Raw genomic sequence first — 20410 nt, 5'->3', positions numbered from 1 at the left:
TGCAGCACCTTGAACGAACACTGGATGGGACCCGGCATCATGGCACTGTCAACTGTTGCTGACAATCACTCAACCCCAGTGTCCCTCTTCAGTTCCAAGCCTGTCATTTGAAACAAAAGCTCAAGATCTTGACTGTCCCACTTACTATTGTATAATCTTTGCAAGTTACTTTACCTCTCTATTGGTTTCCTCATTTGTCAAGTGGGGATTGTCTTGAGAATAAAGTCAGATGATTTTGTAAAATCAGCACCCAGCACAGTACAATATGTGGGCAAGGCCAGGTGGGGAGTGGTGAAGGGCTTGGAGTCTGCGACTAGACAGTTTGAGTTGGGTCTGTCTTCCCCCTTTGCGTGGAAAGTGAAAGTGAGCAGGTTACTTCTCTTTCCTGTGCCTCGGTTTCCTCATCTGCAAAGTGCTGCTAGTAAGGACATCCACCCTGTGGGGTAGCTGTCAAGAAGAAAGGAGTTCAAAGGTGGTTGGAACATGCCCGGGTCCTAGCAAGTGGCATAAAAGTGTTTGCTTTCATGACTGTTATTAGGATCAAGTTGGGTCTCTACCACCCAGGCTATAGTGGCAAAATGGTTGGTCAGTTAGTCATGTCTAGCCTACACTCAACCTGCTAAAGGCAAAGCCTATTCCCTCTGTTTAATTAGTATGACATGAAGATAAAACAAAGAGTGATTCAATGTGATCAAATGACTCGAGGTGTCCCCATGTTCACAGCTAAAGAAGTCAGGGGAAAAGCTCTAAGCTCTTTGTTTGCGTGAGACGGAGTGACTCACAGGGAGTAAGAGCCCAGAGTTGTCCCCAACCCCTCCCCTTTCTGTCCATGTACATGAGTGGCACAGGGAGGCTCCAGGGTTCATGCCACAGGCTGGGTTTGGCATTTGCTTCCTCAGGGTATCATGCTGATTTAAACTATAACTCCGTAGCTGCCCACAGCCCCATAGGCATCCCTAACACTACCTGTTGAGCGGTGTGGGGACTGAGCTGGAGACAGAGCTAAAATCTGCCAGTCAGCAGATACAAGGAACTACACAACACCCAGAGGGAGCTGATGTAAGACACAGAGGCTCCTAGGGAGCCAAATAGTCTATTAGTTGCTCTATATAGGACTCGGGGGTAGGAGGCAGAGAAAACACAGCTAACTCCTGTACATTCCCTGCCAACTGCACATCAGCACAGAGGATGAGGCAGGGATGCTGCCTTTCTGCAAGGTGAGAGTGGCATGAGTGAGTGCAGGTATGCACTTGCATGCACACATCACATGTGCACATGCTCACGTCCATTCTATAATGGCCTCCACGGAAAACTCCTCCGCCAGCCTTCTCCTCCACAGTGTTGGAGCAATTAGGTAGGACTTGGGCAGAATGATTCATGCTTCAATAAATTCAATTTCAACAAAACATTATTATGGTGAGTCACCTAATCGCAGCTGTAATCACGGCCCGCCCCTCTAGAAGTCAAAACAGTTCAGGGCATTCAGCAAGGGCGTCTGTTTCCTCATTATGACCGAAGACTCCATTTTTTGCCAAGCAGCCATATTTGGGACTCTAATTCCTTTCTAATTTCTAAAATTACAAAATATCTCAGACAGACATAAAGGTGCAGTGCACATTCTAGTGAATACCCTAGTATGCAACAATCTAAAAATAAAATAAAACAAACATGTTTGAATTTCGTGTGTCCATCCCCTTATTTCTCAGCAGAGACCAGCAGTATTTGCTTTTAGTAGTTATTCCTTTGTCTGTCTTTATATATCTACTCTTTCTGTATATATCCTTGAAATTATATAGTGTGGTTTTCATATATTAAGTGCTAAATAAATGACATAATTTGTGTATCCTTTTGCAACTTGATTTCTTTGCTGAATTTATTCATATTGAACAGATACCGCCAGTTTTCTAGTATCAAATTCTGTTTAGAATTCCATATGTGAATATATCAAAATGTATTTTTTTACCATTCTCCCTTGAATGGACATTTAGTTTGCTTCCAACATTTTCTGTTACAAATGATACTTCCATGAATATACTTATAATCCACATTTTCCATACACACATAAGTTTCCCTAGGTGTTTGCCTAGCATTGGATTTGCTGAGTTCTTGCATATCTGTTTCGTAAACTTTACTAGACCTTGCCAAATTGCCCTCTAAAGGGTTTGTACCAGTTTGCGTATCTACCACAGCTTATGATTTCCTATTAGTCTTCCATATTTGGAAGAAGTCTTATCAATAAAAGGCATTGTTAGGCTTTTATATTTTGCCTATTTGATAAGTGCAAAATGACTTCTCATAGTTTTAATTCACATTTTCCTAATTATTACTGAGATAAAGCATCTTTCCCTAGGCTCAGGAACCATTTGAATTTTTCTTTTGTCAATTGTCTGTTCATATACTCTGCTATTTTGTCTATCATTTTTCTTTGGGACTGTTTTAATAATACATTAAATACACTTCCAATATAACAATTCATAATTTCTGTTTCTTTGCATACCAATTTTTATAAAATATATTTTCTTTTTTTAAAATGAGTTGTATTTTTCAGGAAAGTATTCCTTTCATAAAAATTGTAAGCTATGATGTCATAAAGTTGTTTCAAAATTCACTTATTATCCTCTTGGTATCTGTCTTTGTTACCCACTTTTTATTCCTGAGATTGGTGACACGCATTTTTTTTTTCCCCAAAGGACCAACTTTGGATTTGTTAATTTTCTCTATAAACTCTCTGCTTTCAACATCATTGATTGCTATTCTTGTCTTCTACTTTGCTCTTCTTTTCAGGACATGTTAAGGCCATTGTTTTTAGGTCTTTCTTTGCATTTAAAGTTGTTTCCCTTTAATCTTTAGTTGCATCATAAAAATTGTCATATTATATTTTCTTTGTCAATTATTTCAAAATATTTTCTAATTCATCTTTATCTTTTTTATCTAAAACACATACATTATTTAAAGGCATGTTATCTTCCAAATAATTAGGTTTCTCTAGATATATTTTTATTGATTAATTTTCTTATGATCATAAGACACTATATAATTTCATTCTTTTTGAACTTATTGACACATATCTTATGGCACAATGGATGGTCTAGCTTGGTGAATGCACCAGGTGTGCTTAAAAATACATGTATTTTGCAGTTATTAGAATTTTATAAATGTCATTTAGATTGAGGGGTTAACAGTGATGTTCAGATTTTCTGCTTGCTCTATTGTTGCTGAAAGCTGGGCAATATCTACTATGATTGTGGAATTGTCCATTTTTTTCTGTAATTCTGTCAAATATTGATTCATGATGTTCTCTTAGGTGCAAATACACTTATAATAATTATCTCTCTGGTGAAGTAGCCCCTTAAAAATTTATATCCGGTTATAGTCTTTGTTGTGAAATCTATTTTTAAGTAAATTCACTCTAGGAAACATAGCTGAGCTCCAAATATAAACATTGGCTCAGAGTAAAGGATTGGAAAATAATCTGTAAATGAATAGGACACAAAGAAAGACAGGGAGAGCCATCCTTACATGACATGAAATAGATTTCCAGCTAAAAATGGTAACAAAACTGATAGGAATGAACATTACATAATGACTAATGATTAAGGGTACTATACATCATGAAGACATTGAACACAGAAATATATTCTCACCAAATGAAGGAGCACCAAAATATATAAGGCAACTACTATCAAACCTGAAAACAGACACTGGGAAAAACACATCTGTGGAAAGGACTTCAATAACTCACAGTCATCAAGGGCTGATCAACTAGATCAGTTTAAGGACTTCAACTAAATAATTAGATCACATGGGCTTAATAGACATTTACAGGGCTCTACTCACCCCCCCTCCCCAAATTTGAATACACATTATTCTCAAGTGCCTATGGGGCATTATCTAGAATTGGTCACATGTTGGTTAACAAGACAAGTATCAACAAATTCATGAAGATTGAAATCATGCCAAGCATCTTCTCTGACAACAGTGGCATCAAACTAGAAATTAATTTAAAAAGAAAGCAGAAGAAACCTCTAATATGTGGAGGCTAAACAATTAGCGACAGAATGGCTGGTGGGTTAATGAGTAAATCAAATAAGAAATTAAAAAATACATCAGAACAAATGCTAATGAGGACACAACTCTCCAGAACTTATGGAACACAGCAAAAGCAGTATTCAGAGGGTAGTGTAAAGCAACACAAGTCTATATCACAAACGAGAATGAGCTCAAATAAAAAAATCTTCTCTCTCACCTTAAGGGATTAGTAAAAGAAGAACAAGAAAAACCAAAAGGCAGTAGAAGGAATGAAATAATAAAAACTAGACCAGAAATAAGTAAAGTAGAAATAAAAACATATAGTCCGGAAGATCAATGAGACAAAAAACAAATTATTTGAAAAAGTAAAATAGACAAGCCTCTAGGTAGGCTCACAAAGAAAAGAAGAAAAAAAAAAAAAAACTAAAATAGGACCAGAAACAAAAGAGAAGTTACAACAGACATCTCAGAAATCCAGAGGATCATAAGAGATTACTATGAATATTTGTATGCTAGTAAGTTGCACAACCTAGGAGAGATGGACTAATTCTTAGAAATACACAACCATCTAAGACTGATAGGGGAGAAATAGAATACCTGAACAGACCAATTACAAGCAAGAAAATTGAAACAGTAATCAAAATTCTCCCAAAAAACAAAAGTCCAGCACCAAACAGTTTCACAAGTGAGTTCTACCAAATCTTCAAAGATGAGCTAATACCTATCCTGCTCACTCTCTCCCCAAAATTGAGAAACAGGGAATACTTCCAAACACTTTTTATGAGGCCAATGTTACCCTCGTGCCAAAACCAGACAAAGACAACACAAAAACTGAAAACTACAAAAACAGACACACAGACTAATGGAATAAAATTGAGAACCCAGAAATAAATCCACACTTATATGGACAGTTAATCTATGACAAAGGAGCCAAGAACATATGTTGGCACATGGAAAGCCTCTTCAATAAGTGGTGTTGGGAAAACTGGACAGTCACATCCAAAAGAATGAGATGAGACCACTATCTCATACTATACACAATAATCAGCTCAAAATGGATAAAAAATTTGGATGTAAGACTTAAAACCATAAAGTACATAGCAGAAAATCTAGGCAAAACACTCTACAGCATTGTTTTCAGAGATATCTTTGTAGATTAATCCCCATCAGCAAAGAAAACTAAAGAAAATGTAAACAATTAGGACTATATGAACTAAAAAGCTTCTTCACAGTATAAGAAACTAATACTAAAACAAAAAGACATCCTACTGAATAGGAGAAAACATTTACACACCATACATCTGACAAAGGGTTGATATTCAAGATCTACAGGAACTCACTCAGTATAAAGAAAACAAACAATCCAATCAAAAGATGAGCAAATGCACTAAATAGATACTTCTCCAAAGAAGACATACAGATCACCAATAGGCACATGAAAACATGTTTATCATCAGTTATCATCAGGGAAGTGCAAATCAAAACTCCACAATGTGATACCATCTCACACCTGTGAGTATGGCCCACATCAAAAAGACCAAAACAAAACAAGTGTTAGTGTGGAGTGTGGATGTGGAGGAAAAGGAACCTTCTTACACTGTTAATGGCACTGTAAACTGGTCCAGCTCCTATAGAAAACAATATGGACAGGTTTTTTCAAAAGATTAAAAGTGGATCTACTCTATGACCCAGCAGTTCTACTCCTATGTGTCTACCCAAAGAATATGAAAACACTAATTCAAAAGAAAATATGCATGTCTATGTTCATTGCAAAACTATTTACAATAACTAAACTATGTAAATTATCTAAGTGTTCCAAAATAGATGAGTAGATCAGTAAGATGTATGGTGTATATATATATATATATATATATATATATATATATATATGTAATGGAATACTTCTCAGCTATTAAAAAAGACAAACTCTTGCCACTTGTGACAATATGGATGGAGCTGCAGGGGATTATGCCAAGTGAAATAAGTCAGAAGGAGAAAGACAAATATGGGATGGTGTCATTTATATGTGGAATATAGAGATACAAAAAGGGTCAGATAAAACCAAACTTACAACAAACCCTATAGAAATCTACAGAACTGAGGCTACCAGTTCCTGGGGGGGGGGGGGGGCACAATGGACTGGAGTGGTGAACTAGGGGTGCTCTGGTGGTGGGTATTGCATGGTAACAACATCTGGAGGGGGAGATCTTTTAAAACATGAACACCTTTGTAAACCAATATTACCTCAATAAAAAAAAAATCACTTCAGTTTCCTTAGGCTTACTCTTTGCATGCTTTATCAGTTCTATCCATTTACTTTCAAATTACGTGTGTCTTTATTTTTAAATTGTGATTCTTGTAGGGTGCATATTTGAGTCTTGTTTTTTAAAAAAATCTACTCTGGCAATCTCTCCCTTTTAATACTTAGACCATTAACATTTACAAATAGCGTAATTACCAGTAACAATTAGTGATACAATTGAATTTAGGTCTATTATTTTATTACTACTTGATTTGTGATGCTCTGTTTTCCTTTCCATATTTTGAATATTTTTGGTATTCTATTTCAATTTAAATATTGACTTAAAGCTGCATGTTATTATATATTTTGGTGGTCATTTTTATCTATTGAGAAAACACATAGATACACAGTCTACTAAGAATTAATATTACCAGTTATGTAAAATATAGAAACCAGCAACCTTTTCATCTCTTTGCTCCATACCCACCATTCTTTGTATCACAGTTATTTGTATAAAATGAAAACCCTACCAATATAAACATTTTCATCTTTAGTGATTATATGTATTTTAAAGAGCTGAAGAGAAAAGTAGTGTTTTATATTACCCATATGTGATGGCTTATGATGTATGAGCTTGGGTGGATGGAACCACAGTTCCAGTTATTCAGTCAAATGCTGATTTAGATGCTGCTATAAAGGGATTTTGTAGGTAGAATTAAAATCCATAATTATAACCAGTTGACTATAAATTAATCAAAAAGGATATTAGAGTTTTACAAAAGGACTTAGCCCTTCCCTAAGCTCAGAGACTCCAGTCATGTGATTCTAGACTATTCATCACCTTTCCTACTTGGTTAACATCCTGCCAAACCCTGTAATTGTATAAGCCAATTCTTTGTGATAATCCTCTCTCTCAGGATGTATCTATAGATATTTAAATATCTGTCTATAGGTAGAACTATCCATCTCTGTATATGTAAATATACTTAAATATTTATCTCTATATGTATTTATAGATGTATATATGTATTTATATATTTATAGTATCTATTTGTAGATTCTCAGTCTGTCTTCTTATTACCAGTTATTAGCTGTAGAATTCACAGCGAAGATGTTTTAGGTGTGTGTGCGAATGTGTGTGTGTCTGTATTTTTTTCTAGTTGAACCATGAATTATACACCAGATATTTACCATTGACCATTTTTGATACCATTGTCTTTCTTGAAGGTGAAGTTTTGTTCTAGTGTCTTGCTCTTGTAGATTGAAGAACTTCTTTCAATGTGTTTTGTAATTCAGTTATGCTAGATTTTCTTTATATGACAGTATTTTATGTTACCTTCATTTCTGAAGAATATTTTCCCCCCTAGATATAGAACTCTAGGTTGGCAGTGTTTTTTCTTCACATTATATTCTCACCTCTATGGCTCCGAATGATGAGTCCATTGTTATTTGAATCATTACTGTCCTGTTTATAATATGTCATTGTTCTTCAACTGTTTTCAAAGCTAGTTCTTAGTTTTTAGTAGTTTAGTAGTTCTAGTTCATAGTTTATAGTTCTAGTTCATAGTAGTTTAGTAGTTCTAGTTCATAGCTTTTAGTGGTTTCATTAACACATTTTTTAGGCCAGACTTTCTTTTAAAAATGATTGGGCTGATTGAATTTGCCTTTTGATAAATTTGGGAAGTTATTTTGTCAATATAGCATAAAATATTTCTTTTGCCCTAATTTCTTTTTCCTTTCCTTCCAGGACTCCATACATGCATATTACACCTTTCGATGGTTGTTTTTCTTTTGCTTATTTCTTTATGAAGTCCTTTATATGTCTTTGTAGTAATAGTTTATTACTTATATGTTTGCAAAAATCTCTTTCCAATCTGTTGCTCTTTTCAGTTTTTGCACTATTTTTGTTATTTGTCTTATATTTATTTTAATATATGTGAATTTATCAATCCATTTATCAACTTAATATATGAATTTATCAAAAGTTATTACATTTTGTGTGTATGGAGCAATACAATTATTTTCTACTCCAAAGTTTTAAAGATATACTATGATTTTTTATAAAAAGTTTTAAGTTTCTTTTTCATATGTATGTATAATCAGCATTAAATACAATTTTGTTTAAGGGGAATTATAGGGATTCAATTAAAAAAGTTTTTTTGCACATTAATAACCAATTATCTCAGCACCTAATCTTTTCTCCACTAATCTGCAATGTCATACCCATTTCATGGGATTCCTCCTTTTTCTTTAGAATAAAGTTTTCATCATCATCAGAAGAAAGCAATTCTCCATCTAAACAGTCTTTCTGGCATCCAGGCAATGCCAAAATGAAGGACAAATCAACTGTAGATGATTTATTAAGACCACCAGGCACCTATTTGGCCCTTCCAGAATGCTTTTAATTTATTTCTGATTTTCTAGTGGAGAAATTTAGGGAAAGGAGAGGAGGTGGTCAAGTGATAAATGCAGTGTCTCCCTAGCTGGTGAACTCTGAAGGAGAATGGATGTTCATCAATTTGTTTTGTAACCACAAAGACCACTCAATTTAATAAAAATCAGTTGATCTTGAGAAATAAATATTGGCTAAGTCTTTTCCCAACATTTTCCCAACTAGTAAAAAGCTATTCTGCACATGAACACCAATTGTGAGCATCTTGGTAGAAATAGCAGAATTTATACACCATTGAATTCTAATGAAACTCAAATAGCTTAAGCTCAGGTCTTTTCTCTAAAGAAGAGGGTCTCCTTCTCCAGCCTTCTTGGTTATGAAGGAGGAGCTATAAGAAGGAAATCTGAAAAACTCTTTTGACTGCTTTTCTCTATATTGAATCACATTCATGGCCAGAAACCATTTCAAAAGCTTGGTTTATACTTGGCTGAACACCTGGTGGTTGTAATAATGATGCATTTAATCCTTCAGTTGTTTTGACCACATGATGGCTAGATTCAGAGTCTGGACTGTCTGCAATGATTAGGCTCTTGGGGTCTGCTGCCTTAATGTTTAAGCTAGGATTTTTTCTTTCCTGTTGAAAGATAGGGTTAACACAAACATCTTACTCTGCTCAGGGGTCATTCCCTCTTCAGAAGTTCAAAAAAACTGGTTTAGATTGCTATCTTCCTTGTGTCAAAAAACTAGTTTGATAAACTTGAGAAATATATCATTCAACTTTTGTTTTTGCCACAGTGACCTTTGATTTTAACAATCCCTTGTAAACACACACTTGATTGGAATCTTTTTTTTTATTGTCATCAGGCAAATTTTCCCCATGCCTTCATAGTCTCTGTAAGTCCTCTCTTTGTCTTTTCCAGAAATGAGCATATAACTTTGCTTCTTTTTTAAAAAGATTTATTTATTTATATAAGAACCAGGGTATAGGCCAGATGTACAGGAAGGTGAGAGGATTCACCAAGACAGAGTGGGGAACAGAACAGGCAGACTGACTGAATACACTGCTGAGGAGAGCAGCGGGCAAGACAGGAGAGGTCTGCTGCTCCATGTGGGTATCTCACCAGCCGGCAGGCATTGAACTTGCCCTGGAGAGGCTGCAGACAGCTTCACAGCACTGTGCTCAACTGCCTGCACCACCAGGGAGGCCCTACTTTGCTTCTTTTCTTTCTTTGTTTTGCATTAAAGTATAAGAACCATCCCTTAACACACACACACACACATACACATACACATACACACATACACACACACATTGTTAAAAATGGACTGGGGTCTTCCAGACCATTTGGACCTTTCCTTTGCTGCTCACTGGGTTTTAGCTGATCCTCTTCCTTCAATGTCAGAGGGCCTCTGTTGCGTACTGTGGAAGGGAATGATGAAAATTGTAGAAAATCTTACATAATTTTCTTCTTTAGCTGCCCAATTCAGCACAGCTATAGCTGGAAGCAGTGTTCAATGGGAGAGGAGAACTGGACCAGGAGGCATGAGTCCTGAGTTCCACTGATTGTCACACTGCTAGCTGGTGACCTTAGTCACACCATTTTTTTTTCTGGTTCTCAGTTTTCTCATCTGCAAAAATCAGGGTTAACAAACTTAGATGCTTGTAGAGTCAAGCTAGACTTATAGGGTAGACAAGATAAGCATGTCTGGCTGATTCTTTGCTGTATTAGAGTTTATTCCCTCCTAAGACCCCAGTCTGCATTGGAGTGCCCAATTCTGATTGTTTTCTGGGAATGAAGGCCATGATGTTTCCAGATCTTCTGATTTTTCTAGAGATGTAGCTATGTGGATTTTTAGAAAAGAAATCTCTCAGTATCTAAGCCTTGGCAACTAACACAGAAATTCAAAATTTAAACTTTCTATGGCCCTAGTAAAATATGTCTCAATCCCTGGATCACCAGTTATAACCTCTAGACTAAATGGTATTTAAAGTCTCTTCCAGTTCTGAAATTTTATACTTTAATTATCCAAATGGTCTGAATTGAAGGAAGAACTGGTGTTTGAATATGAGGAAGATTTTCCTGGCATTTGGTCCTTATATTTTGAAACAGGTGACCAAGGGAAATTGTGAAATGCCCTTCAAGTGATCTTGAAGACTAAGAGCCGCCTCCTGTCTGGGATTAGTTAGGAGCGGTCACCAGGAGGGGGCTGGATGAGACATTCTCTTGCAATTCTTCTCAGTTGAGATGTGAAAATGGCATTTTGTGACTTTTGTTTCAAATGTCCTCAGGTCCTTTTAGGAGAGGAACGAGGTGGTAGTTTGGTTTATAATTCCCAGGGCCTCTCCCAGGTCAATTCCTGGAATCATCCTGGGGGATTGTCTAAACTGAAATTCAAAGTTACAATTTGTAGCTTTTATTCTAAGGTTTAGATTAGATTTCATAACTTGGAACTAAAATCAGGGCAGTACTGAGAGGTGGATGAAAATGTCTGTAGCTGTGTTGTCAGCATGCTAATGAAAACCAGAGAGGATAATAAATAAAGGTGGAGATGAGTGCAGCAAAGATAAGAACCTTTTAACCTCACTTCATTTTCACCATAATTCTGCCCTTAAGAAAATATGACTGCAGAATTGCGGCTACTAGAGGGGGAGGACAAAAAAGGGAGGGGGCCCAATGATCTAGGCTAAAGGACTATGGGTATTTTGGTGGGGGTGGTGGTGGTGTGGCAACATGCATCTGAGGATGTTGAACCTATGTCCCTAAATCAGATACAGTGTCGTAAACCAATGTTACCTCAATACAGAAAAAAAAAAAATAAAGAAAAAAAAATAGATCATGATAACCTCAATCCATTTTCTTATGGATTAAAAGCACCTAGGGAATCCACAAACATTTTGTACACAGTAAGTGTGCTCGAGCCCAGAGTCAGCAGTTCCACAAGCAGATAGAATTCAATGTAGTTACTGATGGTATCAGGATAAATACTAGGTCTCTTATTCCAAAGTAACCACAGCAAAATAAACACACCACCACCCTAAAAATGAGACAGAAGATAGTGGCAGGAAAGCAAGATAGAACACATGCATTTGGTTATTAATCAAATCTATTTCACCAGCATAATGCGTATTAATGGGGGAGAGGAGATTGATTGAAGCCCAGGGAAACCAAACTGGCAAAGGATCTGCTTTCATATATAAATGAATAACGAGACTCAATCCTAGTGAACCCAAGTGCTTGGATGCAGAGATAAGATAGGACTGTCTGAGACAGTAAATTTCTTTTTGTTTTTTGCCTCTTTTAAGAAAATGTATGTATTGTTAAATTGAAGTACCATTATTTTACATCCTTATTAGTATGTTGACAGTATAGGATTTCCCCCCTTGGGTGTAGTCACTGTAGCTCTTACACCATTGAAGTTCCCCTAGTCCTCACCCCTGAAGTTCCCCTAGTTCTTGGTGTTCTCCTCCCAGCCCCTCATTTTCATCCCCTCTAAAAGCTGAAGATCTATGGTCAGTTTTCAATTTCATCATGACTGTCATCTCCAAAACTTAACTGCTAATCTGTATACCTGCTAAGATGGATGAGGGGACAGAAAGATCAACAGCAGCCCCCCTTTATCCAGAGGGGATGTATTCCAAGACTCCCATTGGAAGCCAAAAAAAAAAGGATAGTACCAAACTCTCGATATGCTGTTTTTGCCTATACATACTTAAGATAAAGTTTAATGTGTAAATCAGTCACAGCAAGAGATGAGCAATAAAAACTAATAATAAAATAGAAAATTGTAACAATATGCTATACTCAAAACTATTGAATGTTCCCACTCTCTCAAAAATCTGATTCTGTACAATACTTTTGGACTCTTGGCAACAAACTATGGAAAGTGAAACTGGCTAAGGGGTTACTACTGTTCTTAGATGCAGTGCTTGATGGCTGTATGTTGCTTTGCCTCTTCAGCATCAAATCTCCCTTCTTATAACATGGTGAATTTCTTTTGGGATGCCACTCCTCCAAATGGCATGTGGTCTTGCTGGTCCTGCCAATCAACTAGCAATATGGCCAATGACTGGACCTAAATAGGGACAAGAATTGCTTTCTAAGGAATTAGAATGTTGAGGAGTGACACAAAGGGAGTCCAGAGTTCATCCCCATAGAGCACCCTAAAGAGACATTGGTTTGTTCCCTAATTTTTTTCCCCTGTGACTCAGAACTATGCCATAGCCTTTCAACAGACTCAACTTTACAGTTAAGTGAGCCAGTCATTTCTGTTCTTTGAAATCCAAGAAACTTAACCAAGATCAAATGTCTTCCCTGTGATTTCAACAGCTGAGAGCTTACGGAGAGAAGACAGGTTGAGAATCTTTAGATGATTAGAATTGGTAGGTGTTCATATTTGGTCCACAAAAATTAGCTGTATTTCTGTATACTTGGAACAAATAATTAAAAAACATAATTTATGGCATCAAAAATATCAAATAATTGTAATAAATATAATGACTCTATAGGTATACAATCTGTACACACATATATATCTATATATCTATCATATATATATAACATTATTGAAATGAAGGAAGACCCAAATATTCAAACTTTGGTCTTAGGCCATTCGTTTGGGGTTAGCAATAGATTTCTGGAACAGAATTTCAGAGCTGATTTTGGTATAATTCAAATTCATCCTTTTGCATCAAAAAAATGCAACTAGAAGGTTAAAATAGTTTAATCGAGTTAGCCAGAAAGTGTTCCGTGACCCCTTATAGCAGCGAGCTGCCTTCTGCTATCAATGAGCCTGCCTACAGCTGGCATTGGAACCTTAATATTGGCCCTTAGCTGCTTCTGCCATTTTTCTTAGGGTGTTCCTGCAACGGGGACTCTCTTTTTCTCTCCATCTTTCTTGACTATTCTAGTACCCATGAAAAATCAGCAGGTGCGTCTCACTACCTATGAGATTCTCTGCCTGAAACAGTCATGTGAATCCATGATGGTCTGCAGATCTCTGACTCTGGAAGTGGCAGGTCCTTGCTGGGTGCCTCATTCACCATGCTGAGAAAAGAAGCATGTTTTCATTACATTTTTTCAGTGTCTGGTCACAGACATTGTATAAACTCAATTTTTTTCCTATTCCTTCTGTAATAGCCAGACTTTGGTTACCAAACTCAGACTAAGAACTGAAGTTTTCCCCTAAGCCCCACACTCGACTTTCCCTCTGCTGTTTTCTCCTCTTTTCTGTGGGTTATTTTTTCCAACTTAGGAGACAAGGAGAAAGTGTATCCCAGGTAAAGTGAGGAGGGAAGGGGGAGGAGCTATGCCACTGACACATCAAAAGAGCCCTTTGTGCTCAGGGCACATTATTCCTGGAATCCAATCAAATGCCCAAAAACCCAACCAAGCTTTTCAGACCGCACAGAAACCAGTCATGCAGGCCTCTTGGGCTCTGCTTTTTTTTAAAGCTTTATAGGGTACACTGAATTATTTGGTTGGGTCTTTTCAACCGTGTGACATTTGGGTTTTCAATGGCACAAATGGAGTTGATCATTAATTATTTGGACGCTTTAATTAAAAAAAAATCTTCACTGTGGATTTATGAGGGTCTGCTGGGGGGCAAGGACAAGGAAGCCTTTAGTGATTCTCTCATTTGAATGAGAGTGAGGTTGGGAAGGTCTAGAAAGGGAGACTATAGAATCATCTTCCAGGAAGGTCTTAAACCCAACTTAGGGTTTATTTGAGGGAGGAGAGCTTACAATGAAGAAAATGGAAAGGAACACAAGAGAAGAGAATTCTGGGACCTGCAAATGCATTAGAGGGCAGGACATTTAATAAAAATCAGTGGGTCAGTATGGAGCCATTAGGAGCTCCCAAATAAACACCTTTTGCATGAAGATGAGTAAGTCCTATGCATTGGCCTGGGGGGAAGGGCTGGTTTCTGGAACATTTGATTCACTGAACCAGAGTGGGCTTCCGGGGGAGTGTTTGTGAATGGAATGTTGAATGCCTAGAGAGACAGGATCCATGTCTTCTAGTTTCAGAACAGTGAGGTAATGAAGGTAAAACATCTCTCTCTGTTTCTAGGACTGTTTAACACCATTAGTCTTTTTCTTCAACATCGTGGTGTGTTCTTCTGGAGTTACACTCCCTGGCTCCTGACATCCTGAAAAAGCCCTCACACTCCCAGAAAATGCCTCTCCTGGGTACCTCTCCATGTGGGTTCATCTCAGTGACAAGTGGGGTTGGGAAACCTGGGAAAGGAAATATACTCTTCTCCAGAGAACTTGCATCTATTTGGTCTCTTGCATCCAGGAGCTTCAGGGAAAACAGACTCAACACACACACACACACACACACACACACACACAAAAAAAAAAAAAAAACCCCACTGTGAGCATAAAAAAAAATACTGATGAAAAGTATGACCCTTAACATTCCAATGCATCGTCACACATAGTCACACACATACTACACAAGTTGTGTGCACATCTTTGCTGATTTCCCCACTTGGATTGTTTAAAACCCTAGCTTTTAGTTGAAGTACTCAATATGAAAACACATATACACACACATACACAATTTGGATGTCCCTCTACCTTTCCTTCTAAAATCCACAAAATTGTTTTCAGAATGTTTCTATGGTGCCAGTTGACTAGATGGCATTATTTATCCCATTTTTTTCAGGGGAGAGAAACTGAGTCTAAAGGACCTCAAGTAATTTGCCAAAAGTCATAAAATATTAGTGGAATAGAATTCGGGCCTCTTGGAAAAAGACATTTCTCACAAAGGACGTCACATTTATCCACAGGATTATAGAGCGAGGCTCTCCAGATGGTGCTTCAGGAAGAATTCCAGAGCATTTACAAGTGGGTTATTTGTTTTTCCTTACAACCACTTCCATGCAAAGGTTGGCCTGTGTGTATCCATTGCATTAGTTTTAGAGGTGAGGAAAATTTAATTGATCCACGTTTTTTGTAGCAAGTCTATCTGTGATGTGGTGGTGGTGGGATTTGCTCTTTTCAAGGTTAAGGGTTGGAGGGTCATCAAAATTCTGAAGATAACCTGACTCCAATTGATAGCTGAAGACAAAATAGTGGAATTGTTGACTGGGAAGCATAATGTGATGGACTTGCCCAGTAGAAAAGTAAAACTAAGCTTTAAAGTTTCCCTCCCAGTCTCAGAAGATCAGGTTGGAGGAAAGTGGCTGTTGGTGGGGGGAGGGGGTTTAGAGCCTGGAGAAATCAGTGGATCATGGTTTTCAGCCCCAAAGGTGGAGGTGAGTGGGTCATTGTCCCAGGAATTTGTGGGCTGTCCACTTGAGGACTGTTTACCTCAACCAGTCAGGAGGTACACAGGACACCACCCAGTGGGTTGCAGCAGTTAAAAGTACGAAGGTATGGTGTGGAAAATGTGTCCCTTTATCTCCAGTTTTCTTACAGAGAGAAGCAGTAGCTTCCCTTTGGTTTTGGTTGTCACGCTGTAGCAAATGAGAGAGGTGGCACTGCCAAGACTCAAGGCACCCCCCAGTTCTTACTCCAAAATATATAGGTAAAAACAGTCACATGCTCACCTACGTTCAAGATATCACATTATAACAGTATTTTATCATCTTACTTATATCATGGTATAGGTTCCTACAGATTTTGGGGCAGTCTGGTTACAAAAAAATAGACACACTATGTAAGTGTGGGGACTCAAGCTCTGAAACAGAGTCACTACGTGTGATGTCCCTCACCTAGAACCCTCTTCCCCTCACCTTAACCTGATAGACTCATATTCATTCCTATCCCAGTTCTGTGCCAAAGTCTATCAAAAGGTCCATTATTTTTTCTGCATAACACTTATCACATGAAAATATGGTTGTGGACTGTGACAAGCTGTTTAATCCTTGTTTCTTCCACTGGATAGCAAGGCCATAGAAGATAAGGATCATGTCGAAATGCTTGCAACAGATGTCCACTTCCAAGCAATATTTATTCAATGAGTGAATTGTCTTCAGGAAACCTGATTTTGAGTCTCGATTATACCAATAACTTCATGAGTGGCCATGGCCTTATCTGTTAAATAATGTTGGATTGGATGATTTTGATCATTCTCACAATACTATTCTTCAAACCATTGTAATCCACCTATGGCTGGGTCCTTCTTTGGCAGCTCCCTTAACTCTACAATTCATCTCCAAATAATTGATTCTCCAACACATAAACCGCAAAGTCTCTTGGAGGAAACTGCCACTTGTAACTCTTAACACTCCACTTCCCAAATTCTTAATTGACATCTCTTCCTGACTTCTTTTTAACTCCCAGCTGCTTCCTCTCTTCTCCTGGACCTCTCTGACATTCTCACCATGTCAACCTCATTGCATGTTTATTTCTAGTCACATTATGTTGGTAGCTTAAATTCACAATGGTGGGAATATTTACACCACTCATATTGTCAAATGTTATAAATAAAGGGTCTTTTCTCTTGGAGACTCACTTCTTACACAATTGCTCATATACCACTGTCTGAGCTACTTAGTCAGTTTATCATCTAGTGGTAGAAGCCAAGAACCTTCTTCATTCAACTGGTAATATAGACAGGTTTTAGTTCCTCACAGTTTAGACTGAATAGGAGCAGAGACAGACTTATATAAAATGTAGCTGAATTGATCAAAATTCCTCCAGGAAAGGGCCTCCCTGGTGGCGCAGCGGTTGAGCGCTGGGTTGTGAAGCTACCCGCGGCCTCTGCGGCGCTGGTTCAATCCCCGGCTGCTCCCAGCCACCCGAGGAGGGGCCCACATGGCACGCAGACCTCTCCTGCTGCCCGCTGCTCCCCTCAGCAGTGTACTTTGGTCCCTCTGCCTGCTCTGCTCCCCGCTCTGGCTCTGGTGAATTCTCTCACCCTCCCGCGCTTCTGACTGTACCCAGTGCATGTATAAACAAATAAACAACAACAACAAAAAACCAAACAAATAAATAAATAAAAATACATGCCAATTTAAAAAAAAAAAAAATTCCTCCAGGAAAACAAAACCTATGCCTGGCAGGTGGAGAGTGGAACCTTCATATTGGAAACTAGCTACATACCAAGACTGATGTGGCTAACAGGACAAGTGGATGAAGCAAGCCCTAGATTAGTGGGAAGCTACACTTACTCTAGGGTGGAAAGGACAAAGTGATGATGTGGTGTTCCAGAGATCAGGAGTTAGGATTGTAGAGGGACAGGCTCCTTAGTGGCAGTAGAACCCCAGAAGACCAGACTGCTACTGGGGCATCTCCTAAAACATGGAGGGAAGGGAGTAGCTGGACCTTTATCTCCCTCCAGTGTTCTGCTAAGGACAGAAACTGCCACCATGAGCAACCATGAGCCCATGTCGATGCTGAACCTTCGCGGAGATGGGCAGGACTTGCTGCAGCAGCTATCAGTCCTATCCTGGCGTGGCTTCCCTCCACGTGTGCTAAGCAAGTTACTCATCTTCTGCTCATCACAGTTTCCTCATCTGCACGTGGCGAGGATGATCAGCTTGGCCATCTCCCCAGGTCTGACATGAGGCTCGCGTGATCTCAGCCAAGTGGAAGCACTTTGTAAATTGGAAGGCTTTATAGGCGTGCAAGGGAGTATTTTAAACGGCACTTCTTGGTAGGGTTTCAGCTGTCTTCCACAAAGAGAGGGTCATCATGCCAATGCCACCCTAGTGGATGGAATGGTCCCAACTCCTATCTTTGTATTTTCTTTTTATTAAATTGGAAACAAACCCTGATGGCTTATAAATAATGATTGCTAGAAGGTTCATCTAACTTAGAAAAGCCTACAAAAATTCCACTTGACTTGGTTTAAATGGTCTACACCGTGGAGGAGGAAGCTATAAAGTTTTCTCCAGAAGGAAGAGTATGACTCAGGCCTTGTGGGTTAAGACCTTGAAGGGCTGTAGCAACCTTGGGGTCCCTTCAAAGAGCAATAGGACAAAGCTTCCTTAGATTTTCTGGGGAGTGCTCTGCAGCAGAATTGCTGATCATTAGTGTGGACGTGCGTATCCATGTGTATTTGAGCATTTATTAGAGGATGTGGTGGTGACTGAGAACAGGTAGGTTTCCAGTGCCAACAAACTGCTTGCTTTTCAAAAAGAGTTGAGTTTTCCTTGGCTCGACTGCCAGCTGCTTTATCTGTTTTCATTTTAAAGATGTGTTTCCAAAGCACCATTTCCTGAAATCTTTTGGCTGCAGTCAGGTATGAGTTTCCCAGTTGCAAGTCCAGGGAGAAGGTGGGCTGCCAGGGAGGGGTTTATGATAGGGTGGGTTGTCCGGAGGAGTGCCAGTTGAGGTCTTGCCAGGAAGTGGGGAGAGTGAGCCAGAAACTAGGACCCTCCATGGGAAAAGTTCTGCTTCCAGCACTACTTGGAAATTCATGTCTAGGAATTTTAATTTGAGTAATCAGTCTGAGTTCTTATAATTTAGGAGGGAATATCAAACTTCAACTTTAACAGACTAAGACAAGTTGAAGTGCGTTACTTCACATGAAGGCACTTTTTAAACCTCCTTTATAATCTTTCTACATTTAATGGCCACTGTGTCCTATTGTGCACTACTGCCCCTTGGGGAAATATCCTATCTCTTTCACAGAATTTGAGCTCTGAGCTCATGTCAAATTTATTTACAAACTCTCCAGTGTCTAGTGCACTGTGTGGTACACTGATGGTGCTTAATAAATGTAGGTGCTGCACTAAAGGGTGTAAACTGATAGCTACTATCCCAGTTTTGCTTGGATTCATTCATTCCCTATATGCCGATTGAGCACCGCATAGATGCCAGGCGCCATGACAGGCAATGGGAAGGGGCTGAGTATAAATTCTACATAAAGATAACAGGAGTGACCCTGAGATAATTTCTTTTCCCCCCTGCTTGTAAATATTTCTGGCTGTTGAGAATTTCCTGGCTATGCTTATACCCTGTCTTGTAATTTCAGGCCTCTCTGCCCTGCCCTGGACTATTCTCAGCTTTGGGACATGTTGGTCTTTAGTAAGGATGCCACATAGCCCCAGGCTAGGTAGTAAACAGAGTAGCTTCCTTGGCTCTTCTGTCTGATCAGAACACTCAAAAATAGGATTTTTATCCTTTTTCTTGCTATTAAACTATAAGAACAGATACTACACTTGATTTTAGCCAAAGACTGAGAAGGGATCCTAGATCTCTAGTTATCATAGCTTGCAAGACAGCCTAGTTCTGGAGATAAAAATCTTCATACTTCTCTGACAGAATCGGTCAAGGACTAACATGGAAATCTGCCTTCAAAGAAGACAGAGTTGCTGAGAACCGAGGGGGACATGTGTGGACTTAGGGCCAAAGACAGAGTTAGTCCATGTGGAAGAGCTTTGCTGAATGTTGCAGCACTGGCAGCAGGACCCCTGAGTCTCCCTCAGTGCCTGTAGTTTTCTCCAGGTAGCATTGCTGGAATCCTGAAGGGCATGGGCCTGGCTCAGATGCCAGTTCATGCTTTCTCCAATTTGCAGAAATTGGAGGGGCCTGAGGGGCCCCTGAAGCTTTGTCAGATTGCTCTGAGCTCAGAGAAAGGATGCATCCTGCCTGAGGTTGCAGCGCACCCATGGCCCAGTGACACACACAAAAAAAATATCTTGTCTCTCAGAATCAAAATAGGAAAAAAATGATCCTTTGTCTCCAAACAACATATTAAATTCTCCATAGTCATAAGATGTACCATCCAGACTAGATTGGAAATCACGCTGTAGGAGGAACGGCTGAGAGATGCAGGCATGCCTGGTCT

The 20410-nt window shown here is 38.8% G+C and overlaps 1 pseudogene; it reads right to left on the bottom strand.

The window, feature by feature from the left end:
* Positions 1-19682: 19682 nt before the first annotated feature.
* LOC119256491 (U2 spliceosomal RNA) lies at positions 19683-19810 on the bottom strand (annotated as a pseudogene).
* Positions 19811-20410: the final 600 nt, after the last annotated feature.

This window comes from Talpa occidentalis, unplaced genomic scaffold, assembly GCF_014898055.3.
Source record: "Talpa occidentalis isolate TD23 unplaced genomic scaffold, MPIMG_talOcc4v2.1 talOcc4.3, whole genome shotgun sequence".
Lineage (NCBI taxonomy): Eukaryota > Metazoa > Chordata > Mammalia > Eulipotyphla > Talpidae > Talpa > Talpa occidentalis.
Note: the sequence above shows the minus strand (reverse complement) of the source record. Positions and strands in the feature narration are given on the sequence as shown.